Source organism: Octodon degus, unplaced genomic scaffold (genome assembly GCF_000260255.1).
Source record: "Octodon degus isolate 3935 unplaced genomic scaffold, OctDeg1.0 scaffold00211, whole genome shotgun sequence".
In the NCBI taxonomy this organism is placed as follows: Eukaryota; Metazoa; Chordata; class Mammalia; order Rodentia; family Octodontidae; genus Octodon; species Octodon degus.
The window spans coordinates 2,383,014-2,396,287 of NW_004524787.1; positions in this window are offsets into that span (position 1 = coordinate 2,383,014).

The window sequence follows — 13,274 nt, forward strand, 5'->3', positions numbered from 1 at the left end:
AGAAGATGTAGTCCCTATACTCCTCAAAGTCTTCATTGAAATTGAAAAGGAAGCTATCCTCCCAAAATCATTCCTGGAAGCAAGTATTATACTGATGCCAAAACCAGGGAAAGATGCAACTAAGAAAGAGAACTATAGAACTATCTCCCTCATGAACATAGATGCCAAAATTCTCAATAAAATCCTAGCAAATAGAATGCAGTAAATCATCAAGAAGATCATACACCATGACCAGGTAGGATTCATTCCAGGGAGGCAAGGATGGTTCAGCGTTTCAATATTTGAAAATCTATCAATGTAATACACTATATCAAGAGAGCGAAAACTAAAAACCACATGATCATCTCCATTGATGCAGAAAAGGCTTTGACAAAGTCCAACACTCATTCACGTTTAAAGTTCTACCCAAAATTTGAATAGATAGCCCCTACTTAAATCTGATAAAAGCTGTTTATAAAAACCCAATGGCTAACATAATCCTAAATGGGGAAAAAGAGAAATCATTTACTCTTAGATCGGGTAAAAGACAAGGATGTCCTCTATCACCACTCCTATTTAACATAATTCTGGAATCATTAGCTACAGCCATTAGACAAGAGAAAGAAAAGGAATAAGAATAGGCAAAGAAGAATTTAAATTTTCTTTATTTGCAGATGACATGATATTTTACTTGGAAGACCCAAAAAACTCCACCAAGAAGCTACTAGAATTAATACAGAAATTCAGTAGCATAGCAGGTTATAAAGTCAATACCCAAAAGTCAATAGCATTCCTCTACACAGACAACAAACACACTGAGAGGGAAATTATAGAAACAATACCTTTTACAATAGCACCGAGGAAAATGAAACACCTTGTAATTAATCTAACTAAGGAAGTCAAAGATCTTTTCAAGAAAAAAAAAACAGTATTCTGAAAATAGAGATTGTAGAGGATTTCAGAAAATGGAAAGATATTCCATACTCCTGGATCGGAAGGATCAACATTGTGAAGATGGCTGTACTTCCAAAATTGCTGTAAGGATTTAATGCAATCCCTATGAGACTACCACCGACATACCTCACAGACCTAGAGAAATCATTCCTAAAATTTATCTGGAACCAGAAAAGACCTAGGATCGCAAAGGTAATTGTTTTCAATAAAGAGAAGGCAGGAGGCATTAAAATTTCTGACTTTAAATTATACTACAAGGCTACTGTGATAAAATCAGCATGGTACTGTCAAGAAAATAGACCTGAGGATCAATGGAATAGATGAGAAGATGCTGAAGCCCCTATCAACACACTCAGCCACCTTATTTTGACAGAGGGGGCAAACATACTCACTGGAAGAAAGATAGCCTATTTAAAAAATGGTGCTGGAGCAACTGGCTCTCTATATGCCTAAAACTCAAACTTGACCCGGTTCTATCACCATGCACCAACCTAAAGTCAAAATGGATTAAAGATCTAAACTAAATCTCCTGGAAGAGAAGGTAGGAGGAACTCTTGAAGAGATAGGTTTAGGCAAAGACTTCATGAACAGAAATCAAGTCGCATGGGAAACAGTTGAAAGAATTAACAACTGGGACCTGCTGTTACTGAGAAGTGTTTTCACATTAAAAGAAATTACCAACAAAGTGAAAAGGCAACCAACAAATGTGGAAAAAATCATGACAAATAAGTGCTCTACAAAGGTCTGCTCTGTAGATTTTATAAAGAACTAAAAAACACTAGGGCCCTAAAATTTAAAGACCCAATCCAGAAATGGGCACCGGAGATGAACACATGCTTCTCAGAAGAAGAAATTAAAGAAGCGAATAAATATATGAAAAAATGCTCCACATCACTAGACATCCGCTAAATGCAAATTAAAACAACATTGAGATACCATTTCACCCCAGAAAGAATGGCTATCATAACGATATCACCCAACAACAAACTTTGGAGAGACTGTGGGGAAAAATGACCCTTCTCCACTGCTGATGGGAATGTAGACTGGTGCAACCGTTATGGAAATCAGTATGGAGACTCCTTAGAAAAGTTGGAATGTAAATCCCATTTAAACCACCTATTCCTCTACTGGTAATTTTCCCAGAGGATCTGAAAACTTCATATCATAGTGATATATGTGTGCTTATGTTTATAGCAACACAATTTGTGATAGCCAAATCTTGGAAACAACCAGGATGCCCACCACCTGAGGAATGGTTGAGAAGGATGTGGTATTTTTACACAATGGAGTATTATTCAGCTATTAAGAATGATAAACTCGAAGTCTTTATATTGAAGTGGATGCCACTTGAACATATACTCATAAGTGAAAAAAAACAGACACACATGTGTAAATATCATATAGTTTCCCTAGTATAAGAAGTCAAAAGAAAAAATACAAATAGAAATATATAATAGAAGTAAAAGGAAAGCAGGATCTTAAGGACTAACTAATCAAGAGAGGTAAAGAAGTGCTAGGAATCATGAATAAATCAAGCCATACAGTTATATGTAGAAGATGGGCAAGGCAATGATCTTGAGAATCTTCAGAAGATTTTTTAATCTAGCAGTTAATTGGACAGATTCTCACCCTGACTAACTATATATACAGACACCTGTGAACTAAACCACTGCACTGAAGGTGGCAATTAATAATATTAGGTTTATGCTTGTAGTGCCTGTTATTTTGGTCTTCTGAATACAGATTGCTTTTCATGACATGCCATTTGCTACCGTGCTGTCTCTCAGGTAGATGGTTGTACAAAAATAGGGGGTGGTGAATGAAGGCAAGAGACAGGAAAAGGATTGTTGCATGTCTGTCTTGCTACAGCGTTGTATATGGTGAGATTTTTGGACTTATGTGCAAACATAAGAAGTATATAATTCTTTATGCCTATTTTTAAAATATCTTCTAATTTTTAAATATTTTATTATATTCTGTAGGGTCTTAAAGTTCAACGTATCAATACCTGATGAAAAATACCTGTTCCTTATTATGCCTAAGATGTTTGATATGCAGATAGATAGTGAGTTTAAGTTTAATAGCCTAAGTTTTTTGATAATAACAATAAACTTGTCTTCTGGATGGTTAACAACCTAAGTTTGCAGACCAAAATTAGAGAAAAAGGAGGGCTGCAAGAAAGGCCAACATTTTGGCCCTAGCATTTTAAGGTCAATTAAGACTCAGGACATATGAGAACTTGTACTGTAACGTCATGTAACTCGGTAGTGTCCCAAATTTTCTGATCAAGGAGATTATGGGGCCAAACAGGAAAGTGATCGGTGATGTAGAGTGTGCCTAAGGAGAGTCACATGGAGAGAAAACATTCTCTCAGGCTTTCACAGAAAGTACATTTGCCAAGAAATGGCTGTGACTCATCCACATGGCTGACACTGACAATTGATCTTCTATCTGAGGTACAGATATGCAGGATAAATCCTGGGGGATTTCACTGACCTTGTCAGATCTAAAAGCTACGGCTCTTGTTGTGTAGGTCTTGCTTTATCTTGGTCTTAACCATCCAGCAGAAAAGTGTAAAATCGAAGTACAAGAAGTAAATCCTGGGTGTTATGTTGAGCTTTAGGGGACTCAGCTGAACAATTTCTGACATTGGCAGTCAAATGGAAGACGCAATATTATTATGGACTCCTGGACTCTTTTAGAATATTTTGCTGAGTGTACACACCTATAATATTCAATTGAAGGAACTAAACAAAAAAAGGGATACAAATGATTGTCCATTTTTTATCTTTGTATTCAATATAGGATAGATATATTGTTACATTCTCTTAATGAATAAAGTGATTTGTTCTAATAGTGTTTGTAAATAGGATATCATGTCAACATTTTTTATAGCAAATAATCACTAGGATGACTGTGCAATGTGGTAATTATTGAACCTGTCCTACCAATTTGATTTGAAACTGTCTCATTGCTATTTGTTTCTCAATGAAATTATGGAGAACAAATAGTAGCCTGATTATGGGAAAAAGAGGAAGAGGTAGCACTTTTATATATATATATATATACATGGCAAACATGGGAGCACCCAACTATATAACCCAAATCTTTTTCTTTTCTATTTTTTTATAACCCAAATCTTAATGAACATGAAAAGTCTAATATCCAGGAACACAACTTTAGCAGGAGACCTTAACACCCCCTTATCTCAAAATATAGGTCAAGCACACAGAGAATTTTCAAAGAAGTAGGAGAATCGAACCAGACCTTGGAACAAGTGAACTTAGCAGACATATACAGAGTGTTCCACCCAACCACAGCTGAATACACATTATTTTTTTTCAGCTGGACAAGGGTGATTTTATGAAGTAGATCACATTCTAGTCTGTAGGTCATGCTTAAGGATATGCAATAATACAGAAATTATTCCATGCATATTATCAGACCACAGCGCAATGAAAATGGAAATAAACTATAACAGAAATGAGAAAACCCCATAAATACATGGAAATTATACACCATCCTACTCAGCAAACAATGGGTCACAGATGAAAATAAAGAAATTGCACAATATCTACAATTCATTGAAAATTCAAGCACATCTTATTGGAGTTGATGGCATGCAATGAAAGCAGTTCTTTCTTTACTTTTCTTTTTTTCCTTTTTTGGTGGAACCTGGGATTGACCTCATGCTCTGGCACTTGCCAGGTAAACACTTATTCTACTGAGCTATCTCCCCATCCCCTGAGAGCAGGTCCTAGAGGGAAATTTATAGCTGTGAAATCATGCATTATGAGAACAGAAAGGGAACCAATAAATACCTTAATACTGGACCTCCAAAATCTAGAAAAGGGAGAAAACCAAACCAAAAGCCGAAAGATGTGAAGGAATCATAAAGATTAGAGCAGAATTCAATTCAATTGAAAAAGAAGGGCTGCAAGGACAGGCAACATTTTGGCCCTAGCCTTCCAAGGTCAGTGAGGACGCAGGACACTGGAAAACCTGTACTTTAACATTCTGTAACTCAGTTGTGTCTCAAATTTTCAGATCAAGGAGATTATGGGGACACAGAGGAAAGCAACTGATGATTTATAGTGTGCTTAAGAGACTCCCATGGAGAGAAAACATTCTCTCAGGCTTTTACAGAGAGCAAATTGGTGAGGCAAAGGCTGTGAGTCATCAACATGGCTGACATTACCAAGGATCTACTGCTGTCCAGGATTTCAGGGTAATTCCTGAGGGGATTTGACTGACCTTGTCAGATACAAAAGTTACATTTCTTGGTATATAGGTCTTGCATTGTGTTGGTCTTAACCATCGAGCAGAAAACTATAAAAACTAGGTATAATAGTAAAACCATATTTATATGCTGAGCTGTAGAAGGCTCAAGTCAACAACTTCTGACATTGCCAGTCATGTGGATAACCCACTACTATTATGAACTATTGGACTATACGGAATTATTTTCCTGAATTCAAGCACTTAGAATATTTAAATGGCAATGGAATACCCATCTCTGACAAAACTAAAAAAAAAAAGGGGGGATACACATAAAGGACCATTTTGCAGCTGTATATACAAAATAGGATAGATTTACAGCTACTTTCACTTAATTCAACGAGAAGAAAGATTTGTTGTAACAGTGTTTGGCCAGGATATCCTGTTTGCATTTTATACTATGAATAACTACTATGAACACAACTATATGCAATGTATTATTTATTGCATATGTCCTACTAATTGCTTTTTTTAAATTCCAGATAAGTATAATACAGTAGTTCATGTTTGCATAGAGTTTTACAAGCACTATGGGGGATAGGAGTACACATGTGGAGGGTCCAAGAGCTTAATAAGCTTATTAAAGTGAAGAAAGGGACTAATAGGAGTAGACTTGAATTCAGGGTTCTTTATCAAAATGCTTTTGTTTTCTGTGTGTTTTTTCCCCTGTGATTGGTTGCTGTAACAAATTACTCCAAACTGAGTGGTTTAAGAAAACTTATTCTAGGGCCAGTGATACAGCTCAGTAGACTAAGCACTTCCTTAGGTAAATGCAGGGGCAAGGGTTCAATCCCTGGCACTGAACACCATGCTAGGCTTGCTCCTAGGTGCGCTGAGCCAGTGATGGACTCCTGGCATGGTGGCACATGCCTGCAATCCCACCACTAGGGAGGTAGAGGTAGAAATCAGGAAGATCACTACAAGTCCAAGCTGAGTAGTGAGACCCTGCACAAAAAAACAAACAAAACAAACAAACAAAAAACTACTTCTTCTGTCCCAAGTCTCAGAGTCATAAGCCCAAAATTACGGTGTTGGCAGGGCTGCATTCCCTTTGGAGGCACTACAGGGAAACATCTGTTCTTGGCTTTCTTGTTTCTGGTGACTGACATCGCTGGACCTATAACCACTTCACTCCATTCTCTACCTCTCTGTTTACCTTTTTCTCTTCTGTTCTGGTCTTCCCTTCTGGATCAAATCTCTCTGTGCCTTTCTTTGATAAAGGTTAACTTTAAAGGAATCTACTTTTGATTTAGGGTCAACCTGGGTAATATAGGAAGATCCTTTTTTTTCAAACATAATTAATAGGACCGTTTCAATAATTAATACATTGTACATTGTTATCTTCTTAGTGGTTATCCATAGTACAAGATGCAGACAGGATATCCTGTCCAAATGCTGTTAGTACAAATTTTTCTTCTCATTGAATTAAGCAAAAGTAGCTATCCTAAGTATTCTGTATATACAAATACCAAATGGTCCTTCCTTTGTATCTCCCTATTTTTTTTAAGTACTTTCAGAGATGGTTATTCCATTGGTTTCTAAATACTATAGGTGCAAAAATTCAACAAATCAATCCAACACAGTCCAGCAATCCACAATAGTAGTGGGTTCTTCGCAGAAGTTGTTCACTTGAGCCTTCAAAGCTCTGTCTGAATATCAAACATCTTAGGCATAATATGGAACAGGTATTTTCTATCAAGTATTGATATGTAAAACTTTAAATCCCTACAGCATATGGAGAAAAAATTCAACAAAATGAAAAATATTTAAAGAATATGAATAAACAATTACATATTTTTACACAGAAATTTAGAAATCCAACCATATACAGCATTGAAGCAGGACATTCCTGTGACATTTTTATTCATTGTGTATTTCTTTTCATTTACTACGCTTTTTAAAAAAAAACATTTACTTGAGAGACAGTGTGGTAATAATTGGTATGTCATGACAAGAAGTACATATTTAGAAGACCAGAATGACAGGTATTCCAAGTGTAAACCTTCTATTGCACATTGCTATCTTCAGTGCAGTTGCTTGGTTCACAGGTATTAGCATATATAGTTAGTCAGGGTGAGAATCCTACCAATTAACTGCTAGTTTCAAAAACCTGATGTTTCTCAGGATCATTGCCTTACCTATCCTGTGTGTATAAATGTATGGCTTCACCTCTTTCATGTTTCCCAGCTTTTCTCCTTGCCTTCTCCTCATTATCTAATCCTCAATTTCTCACTTTCCTTTTAATTGTGCTATACCTTTCTATTTGAATTGCTTCTTTTGAGTTCTTGTATTGGGGAGACTATACGATATTTGCACATGTGGGTCTAGTTTATTTCACTTATGAGTATATCTTCAAATGGATTTATATATGCACTCAAATAGAAATGCTTCAAGTTTATAATTCTTTACAGCTGAGTAATCTATTGTATAAAAAAAAAACACATCTTTTTCAACCATTCCTCATGTGACTGGCATCTTGGTTGCTTCCAAGATTTGGTTATCACAAATTGTGTTGCTATAAACATAGGTACGCATATATCACTATGATATGACATTTTCAGTTTCTCTGGGAAAATTCCCAGTAGAAAGATTGCTGGTTTGAATGGGATTTCCAATCCTAGTTTTTTAAGGAGTCTCCACATTGATTTCCATGATAGTTGCAACAGTCTACATTCCCACCAGCAGTGGAGAAGAGTTCCTTTTTCCCCACAGCCTCTCCAACATTTGTTGTTAGTTGATTTCTTTATGATAGCCATTCTTTCTGGGGTGAGATAATATCTCTGTGTTGTATGAATTTGTATTTCACTGATGGCTAGTGATGTGGAGCATTTTTTCATATATTTATTCGCTTCTTTAATTTTTTCCTCTGAGAAGTGTATGTTCATCTTGGATGCCCATTTCTGGACTGGGTCTTTAAATTTGGGGACCATAATGGTTTTTATTTCTTTATATATTCTAGAAAGCCAATCTTTGTCTAAGTGATCATTAATTAAGATGTTTTCCAAATTAGTGTGTTGTCTTTTTACTTTGTTGGTAATTTCTTTTGATGTGCAAAAACTTCTCATTTAGAGGAGGTATCAGTTGTTAATTCTTTCCAGTAATATCTGTGCAATTTGATTTTTGTTCATAAATTCTTTGCCTACCCCTATGTCATCAAAACTTCCTCCTACTTTCTCTTTTAGGAGATTTAGTGTTTCTGTTTTAATATTCATTCAGAGAGACAGTTAGGTTAAACCCAACTGCATATGTTATAGGTTAATAATAAGTTTCTCTTCTGGAGGGGGTAACAACCCATGTTTGCTGACCAAAAACTAGAGAAAAAGAAGGGCTGCAAAGTCAGCCAAGGTTTTGGCCCTAGCCTTTCAAGGTCACTGAAGACTCAGGACATAGGAGAACCTATACTATAACCATTTTGTATCTGTATATTCAAAATAGTTTGGGTAGATATACAGCTACATTCTTTTAATTCAATTAATAAGATTTGTTCTCATAGTGTTCGTTGACAAGATGTCTGCATCTTGTACAATGAATAACCACTGAGACAATGTGCCATATATTGATTATTGAAACTGTCCTACTGATCCGTTTTGAAACTGTCTCATTGCTCTTTTTTCTCAATAATATTGTTTAAAAATAAAGCAAATTTGAGACTTAGAAGAAATTCTGAGCTCTTGTTTAGGAAGATGCAAGAACCAGGTTTCCATCTACAGCGTGCAATGATGTCCCCAACCCTGGGGTGTGCTGAGATGGCGATTGACACTGGGCATGGTGGCACGCACTTGTAATCCCAGCTCTTGGGATGCTGAAAGCAAAAGGATCACTGCAAGTCCGACCTGTGTCGTGAGACCCTGTAGACTCTGTACTAAACACAAAAAAAGAAGAAATTCTGCATCTCAGTCTTCTTATATGTCATTAAAAGCTAAGAAGTTTAAAAACTTTCCAGGTGGTTTATAGTATTTCACAAAGCATGTTTCATTAACCTTAGTTCCATAAGATGTGAATAAGTATACAGGAAAACATGCATACATACCAAGCAAAGGATTTGTCTTCACAGTAGTGAAATGTTGTATTAAATAAATTTAGGCAAGTTTATTACAGTTTCTCAGAGTCTTCAATGGGTGAACATACATTATGAATTTCTACAGGTTTTGTGGTATCAACATATTTTCCCTTAGAATCTTTTTCATTTTTTAAGCAAATCATGCTGTGTGAAGAGTGTTCATCTGGAACATAATTTTGAAAATGCTGGTATAACCCAATATGCTCACTTCATTGAACCCATACAGTTCATAAGAAAATATACTTTAAGTCACAAATTTCCTGGGTTCATACTCTAGTTCTTTACAATTTGCTTAAGATTTCTAGGTAATTTTTTGAGTCTTTAAAATGAAGTTAACAATAGTAGTGTTGTAAGGATTAAGAAAGTATATAAATATGCAACCAGCATTTACAAAAAAGCTTACCCAACAAACTTTCCTATTGGTAGGTACCATCTCTCCTTGCAGTTCACTAATAGAAGATTTTATGGATGTGAAAACAAATCTCCTTAAGGCAAGTTGAATATTGAGAACTCCTAAGATTACTGTGTACTAAAGTCTATCATTGCTTGCCTCTGATGGACAGAGAAAGAATACAAATTTTTTAAGAATGTCATAGCTATGCGGCCCTCACCAAAACATAATCTTCCTCACAGAACAAAAAGTATAGATAGATATTATTGTATTTAAAATATGAGAAAACTTATACTGAGAGTTTTTAAGTGATTTGCCCAAAAACACAAAGCTGAGGGGGCCAGGGAGCTAGTTCAGTGGAATAAATATTTACCTGGCAAGAATAAGGTTCTCAGTTCAATCCCTGGGACCACCAAAAAGAAAAAAAAAGAAAAAAGCAAAAAAAAGGACACAAAGCTGAAAAATAATGAATCTTGAATTCAAATCCAGCTATTTGCTCATTATTTTTCTATCACACAACACTTCCTAGACTGAAAGGATAAATATAATGGATTTGATGCTGGAAGGGGGTATAATATTCTTCTCTAGAAATCCCATTTCTTAATAATGAAAAATACATCTTTATGCAGCTGGCATGGTTTGTGTTTAGATGCCACCCCACCCCCTGCTAAGCCTCATGCAGTCATGAGGCAGCTTCTAGAGTTTTTGATTGATTCATGGTCCAATGCAAGGGTCATGGGTGTGAGTGCTACATTATCCCTGGAACTAGTGGCCTGCATACAATATAAGGGAAAGAAAGAGGTTTGCTTCTACCCTGTTCCTCCTTTTTTTTTTTTTAGGAACCAGGGACTGAACTCAGACTTTTGTGCTTTCCAGAGGTATTTTCTTTCTTTCTTTCTTTCTTTCTTTCTTTCTTTCTTTCTTTCTTTCTTTCTTTCTTTCTTTCTTCTTTCTTCTTTCTTTCTTTCTTTCTTTCTTTCTTTCTTCTTTCTTCTTTTTTCTTTTCTTTTTCTTTTTTTGATGGCTCAGGATGACTTCAGGGCATTTCTAGTATTGCTTGAGGATCTGGGGATTGAAACACAGCAACCTGAGTGGGACTGCTCTGTTTAAGCAGTCACATAAACTGGGAAAATGGGCAGGTCCCCTGTTCCTCCCTTTTTTGTTTTGTTGCTTTTGTTGTTTTGGAACACCAGGTACTGTTGCTATCTGTCATGTGCTACTCTGTGTTAGAGCCAGTGAAGTATGAACTGAAACCTCCACAAACTGTGAGCTAAAAAATCTATCATTCCTTAATTTGGGGTGTCTGGCATTTTGTCCCAGCAACAAGAGGAAAGTTACTAAGGCACCAGCTTTTTCTTTGCTAAGACCTTGTTTCTATTCTAAATGGATTTAATGCGTTTATAATAAAAGACATATCAGATGCCTTCATCAGATGTTTGATCTACCAAAACTTGTATTTTGATCTACTCAGCCTCTAGAATTGTTTCTTTTTTGATGGTACCAGGGATCAAACCAGCCTCTAGAATGGTGAGAAATGATAATTTTAGCAAAACTTATCAGTTAAAGGAAAGACAAGACTTAAATCCATGCAATTATGAAGGAAAAGAGTGAAACGAAGGTGGCTACTGCAGAAATCCAAAAGGTCATCTATATCTACTTTGAAAACTTATATTCTAATATGATGGAGAATGAGGAAGAAATGTGTAGAAACCTAGACATATATGAATTACAAAACATAAATCAAGAAGATATAAAAATTCTAAATTAAACAGTATCAATCAATGAAACCAAACATAATTAAAAACCTACCAACTAAGAAAAGCACAGACCTTGATAGATTCACTACATAAATCAACAAGAAATTTAGAGGAGATGTAACATTACTATTTTTCAAAATGTTTGATGAAATTTAAAGAGAAAAAAATACTCTCAAATTCATCCCTGAAAGCAAGCATTACCAAGACACCAAAACTGGAGAAGAACCCAAATAAGAAAGAGAATTACAAACCATTCTCCCTAATGAACATGGATGCAAAAATAACAAGAGATTGGAAACCAGAATGCGACAAATCATGAAGAAGCTTATGCACCATGACCAAATGTGATTCATCCCAAGGATAAAGTGATGGTTCAGTGCATGTAAATCAATAAATGTAATACCTTATGTTAAAAGAGCCAAGAACAGAAGATCATACATCCATCTGAAAAGATTCAGAGAAATCCTTTGTTAATGTCCAGCATCCATTTATAATAAAAACACATTAGAAAATTGGGATAGATACTCTATGAATCTGAGAAAAGCAATCTATGACAAGTCAATAGCCACCATAATACAAAATGGGAAAACAGTGAAAGCTTTATCTGTAAAATCAGGAATAAGACAAGCATACTCACTGTCTCTCCTCTTATTTAGCATCAATCCAGAAATTTTAGCCAAGGTAATGAGAAAAGAGAACAAAATAAAAGGAACAAAGACAGGAAAAGAAGAAGTTAAATTATCATTATTTGTTAAGAACATGATACGCTACATGGAACACCCCAAAGCCCCACTAAAAACTGCTAGCAAATTCAGTACCATAGTTGCATACAAAATCAACATTCAAAATCCAATAGCATTCCTCTACATGTATAAGAAAATCATTGACATTAAAAGTAGGGAAACAACACCTTTGAAAATAGCATCCAAAAAAAATAAGAATCAATCTATTGAAGGATACAAAAGAACTTTACATAGACTACAGTACTCTTAAAAAGGAGATTGAAATGGATATAAGAAAATGGAAAGCTATCCCTTGGTCCTGTGTAGGAGGGAACCAATAGAGTGAAAATGGCCATATTCCAAAACTGTTACACAGATTTAATGTAATCCCCAACTAAATTCTAGCAGTATATTTCACAGAATTAAATAAAAACATCCAAAAATTAATTTGCAACCAGAAGAGATCCACAGTAACAAAGGCAACTGTGGGCAACCAAGAAAATGCCGATGGTATCACACTCCCTGATTTGAGATTATACTATAAAGCTACAGTGATTAAAACAGTGAGATCCTGACCCAAAAAAGACAGATCAATAGAACACACTGGAAGATGCAGAAACAACTCCAGACTTACCCTCTTCTCTTTCGCAAGGTGAAAAACATATACATTGGAAGAAAGATAGTCTCTTTAATAAATGGTGCTGGAAAAACTGGCTCTCACATGCCAAAGATTAAAATTGAATCCATATCTTTCACCACACACTAAACTAAATATGAAACTGATCAAAGATCAAAATATTAAAACAGAAACAATAAACTTGATAGAAGATAAAATAGATAACATTTTTTAAGATATTGGTGTAGGCAACCACTTTATGAAAAAAAACCCTGACACACAGGAACTATTGCAAAGCATCAATAACTGGGAAATTTTTATAGGGAAATGGAAGCAAATTGAGATCAGGCTAATAAGTGAAATTAATCAGATGTATATGTGTATTGTCTCCCTAGTGTGAGAAAGTGAAAGAGTAAATGTGATCTAAAATGTACAACAGATATTGGAAAATGGGAAGAAACTTCAAAATTAAAGAGAACCTGGGATAGAGAATGGAGAAAATAATGAAGGAATAACA